The sequence below is a fragment of the Micromesistius poutassou genome (assembly GCF_964030765.1).
Source record: "Micromesistius poutassou genome assembly, contig: SCAFFOLD_3765, whole genome shotgun sequence".
In the NCBI taxonomy this organism is placed as follows: domain Eukaryota; kingdom Metazoa; phylum Chordata; class Actinopteri; order Gadiformes; family Gadidae; genus Micromesistius; species Micromesistius poutassou.
This window is the reverse complement of record NW_028180395.1, coordinates 25,037-29,514: the sequence shown is the minus strand read 5'-3', so window position 1 is coordinate 29,514 and position 4,478 is coordinate 25,037.

The following is a 4,478-nucleotide window of genomic DNA, read 5'->3' as shown; positions in this document are numbered from 1 at the left end:
TCCAAGCAGGCTGTCACCACCCCCTCCTCTCCTTGTGATTCCTTCCTCTGTATGTCACTGCTATAGAAACAGGTCCTTTCCTCTCTACCTCCCAGTAACAGCGGCCAGTCAGAGCCTCTCTACACAACACCTGGTACTGGGAGTCAAATCTCTCTGGGTGATCCGGATACGACTGGACCTCTCTGACCCACGTCACCTTTCTGTTGTCCTCAGACAGAGAGAGGAGTCTGAAGGCTGTGTTTGGGTCCAGTGTGAGTTCACAGGCATCTGACGGAGAACAAGACATGATGAGCTACTGAACCCTTCTGCATCTTCATCATCATCATCATCACTAGTACTGCTGGAAGCATTGACATCTTAGATATGCTAGGATGCTAAATCCGAGGACGCTCAGGCGCTCAGGCACACACACACACACACACACACACACACACACACACACACACACACACACACACACACACACACACACACACACACACACACACACACACACACACACACACACACACACACACACACACACACACACACACACACACACACACACTTCAACACTTCAGACATCATAACTTGGTCAAAATTCAACCGTTTACCATCACTCAAACTATTAAACAAATCTACACATTTGTATCTTCGATAGTATTTAATCAGAATTTCGATATCATTTATACTTTTTTCAGAATCACAGTTTTAGTTTCACTTCAGATTAGTTTTCAGTTGGTCTCACTCTAGCCGTTTGCCTCAGCTGTTGCTCGTTGAGCAATCAGTGGACATCACAGCACTCTGGAGGAGTCTGGTTAAAGTCACGTGGTGGAGGGTAGTGTGGTCTTTGTTAGTCTCTGGCCGTTTCTCAATACCAAGTACGCAAACTACGGACTCGCGGACTTGGAAGTGCGTACTTGGCAAGTCCAGACTTCCAAGTACAGACTTCCGAGGACGCGAGTACGCACCTGTGACGTCACCACCTCAGCTCTGTTAACTGCTTTACGGCCTCATGTAGGCATACACTACTGAACAATTTAAACTAATGATATAAAACTAAACCCCAGCCTCTTTCATTTTAAAATAGTATGTCAATATTTTCAATGAATATAAATGAAAAGATATGCTTATCGTGTGTATAAGCTATTCACACAACTTTTTATATGTAGGGTACAGATGCGCGTGCCTAACTGGCTATGTAGTTGGAGAGTAGACTATTGATATAATAATAATAACGAATGAGCGAGAAATGACTGATTAGAACACACACACACACACACACACACACACACACACACACACACACACACACACACACACACACACACACACACACACACACACACACACACTCGGATGGATCCGACCAAGATTTTCGTTGCCGTTGTGATGGGTTTCCTCTATCAGCGACTTATACAATAAAAACAAATTATATTAAACAAAACCCCAGCCTCTTTAATTTTAAAATAGTATGTCAATATTTTGAATGAATAGGCCTACATTTTTGTTATATATGTCAAATGTTCCTATATATAGCCTATTATTATAGCTTACATACTAATATTTTAAAACATGGTAATGCGAAATGCATCCTGGGATATTTAACGGTCCAAGTCCACACAAGTCACCTCCGATGCGTCCTCGGTGGAACGGCCAGTTTAAGAACGCATGGAGAACACACACGGGTTTTACGACTGTACTTGACTTGATGCGTACTTGGAATTGGAACAGTACTTGGGCTACGACTGATGACGTTTCACGAGAACGCAAAGTACACAAGTACAGACGAGAACGCACATTGAGAAACGGCCTCTCTCTCTCCCTCATGGACTACAACAATGGACTACAACAATGGACTACAATAGTGGACTACAATAGTGGACTACAATAGTGGACTACAATAGTGGACTACAATAGTGGACGTTGTCCGACCACTTTTTAAAATGTCAGCCACAGTTCGGCTTTCGGCCCCAACCTCATTGATCGACCCGGCAACGTTTTCCCACGCCAGTTTTTTGCTTTTGGTGCTGATTCCGGAGGAAAGAGAGCCAAACAAGATCTTATTTCTGGCCTCTACCTCCGAAATCAGCACCTCCACCTCGCATTCACTAAAGTTATTTTTTCTTCCTTTCTCCATTTTCTCCTTTCTCCTAACGAGCGCACTACTGCAGGTTTATTTATACTAATTAGCATATTAAATGAGGGAGGAGACGGGTGGAGATGGAAATGGGTGGAGAGACGGGCTCGTGCATGTGCGCTCAATGTCACGTTAATTGGGATGTACAAAGAGAATCTGTGTGAAATCGTGCTTACGCAAGGATTGATACATCCAGATTTTTTTGTGAGCATCAGCTTTCCAGATTTTGGCGTCCGCAAAGTTTTAGTCAGAAATCCACGCAAGTCTTACACAACAACACACAACTCACTGCCTCCCTGCTTCTAGCCAATCAGCTACTAGCCACCACCAATATACTACCTGGTCTTCTTTCATCCGCCGTCATGTCTCGTCTCCACCTTGGATTATCACTCCTGCTACTCCAGACTCTTAGGACTCTCTCCTCTACTCCACCAACTTCTGGCCCACTCAGCTACACCGCCGCTGACCTTCACCGCCTCAACAATAACCATCGTCTCTCTGCTGCTGCTGCCCCTGCAGCCAGCACAGCCGGAATCCTCCGCCGACGCCGCTACATCCATCCAGGTTCTGGCCCCTCTCGCAACCAACACCTCCCCCATGGCTCACCCATCCCCTCACTCTGGACTAACTCTCGCCCCCCCGTCACCCCCACCTGCCGTACTGCCAACCTCACTAACCTCCGTTCCCCCTCCCCTGCCCCCCCATCCATCTCCCTCGCACTGCTGAACTGTCGCTCCCTCTCCAACAAATCAGCCGTTATATCTGAACTGCTACTGGACAATAACATGGATCTGCTCCTCCTCTGTGAAACATGGCAGCAGCCCCTGGACTTCTACGCTCTCAATCAAGCCACTCCTTCCAATTACAGTTACATTGCCAAACCCCGCCTCTCTGGCCGAGGGGGAGGCGTTGGCGTTCTTCATAAACAATCCCTGTCCATCACTGAACTGAACCTCAACCTCCCATCTATCTCATCCTTTGAACACCTTGCCTTCTCCCTCCCCAACTCTATCACCACTGTTCTAATCTACGGTCCTCTGAAGCCACGCCCATCTTTTCTCTCTGAACTGTCTGAACTCCTCACCATTGCGTCCTCTCTCTCTTCCCGCCTCCTACTTACCGGTGACTTCAACATCCACACGGACAAGCCGACCGCCCCACTGACATCTGACTTCCTCTCCCTTCTCGCCTGTTTCCACCTCACCAAACACATTGACTTCCCCACCCATACCAAAGGCCATATCCTCCACATAGTCTGCTCCGCCTCCCTACCCGTATCTAACCCCCATCCTCTCCCCTTCCCACTCTCTGATCATCTCTGCATCCTCTTCTCCGCTCCTCTACCCTCACCCCATAATCCCAAAAAGCTCTCCATTTCCTACCGCAACATCAAACCAGTCAACCCACTCTCACTCTCCCAGCTCATGTCCTCTGCCTTCCCCCCTGACTCTGCCCCCTCTTCCCCTGACGACTATGCCATCATGCTCAACTCCATCCTTTCTGACTCCCTTGACTCCCTTTCCCCCTGGAAGACTTCCTCTGTCTCATTCACTAACTCCGCCCCCTGGTACACCCCGGAACTCCGCACCATGAAACAGACTGGCCGCCAACTCGAGCGGTTATGCAAGCGAACCCGCCTCACCGTTCACGCCGAAGCCTACAAACATCACATCTCCTCCTACCGTGACGCTCTCCACGCTGCTAAATCCGCCCACTTCTCCACCCTCATCAACAGCACCAACCGGAACCCCCGCATCCTGTTCTCCACCGTCAACAAACTGCTCCAGCCGCCGGACATTAATCCACCCTCCTCACCTGACCTCTGTAACTCTTTCCTCCTCGCCTTTAACCATAAAATCTCCCAAATCAACAGCTCCCTGACTGCCGCCGTTAGTAACTCCTCCACCCCCACCATTCCTATCCCCCCCCCCTCCCTGACCACCCACCCTTCCCTTCTTTCACTGCCTTCTCCCCTGTTGACTCCTCCCACATTTTGACATCATCACTGCGTCCAAGACAACCACCTGCTCTCTCGACCCCCTCCCAACGACTCTAACCAAGGCTTGCCTCCCTGTCCTCATCCCCCACCTCACCACCCTCTTCAATCAGTCCCTATCCCTTGGTCATGTTCCCTCTGTCTACAAACTTGCCTCCATCACCCCCATCCTCAAAAAGCCCACCCTTGATCCAGCCAACCTCTCCAACTACCGCCCCATCTCCAACCTGCCGTTCCTCTCCAAAACTCTGGAACGCATTGTCACCGCCCAACTCCACACCCACCTCCGGTCAAACAACCTCTATGAACCCCTCCAGTCCAACAACCTCTATGAACCCCTCCAGTCAAACAACCTCTATG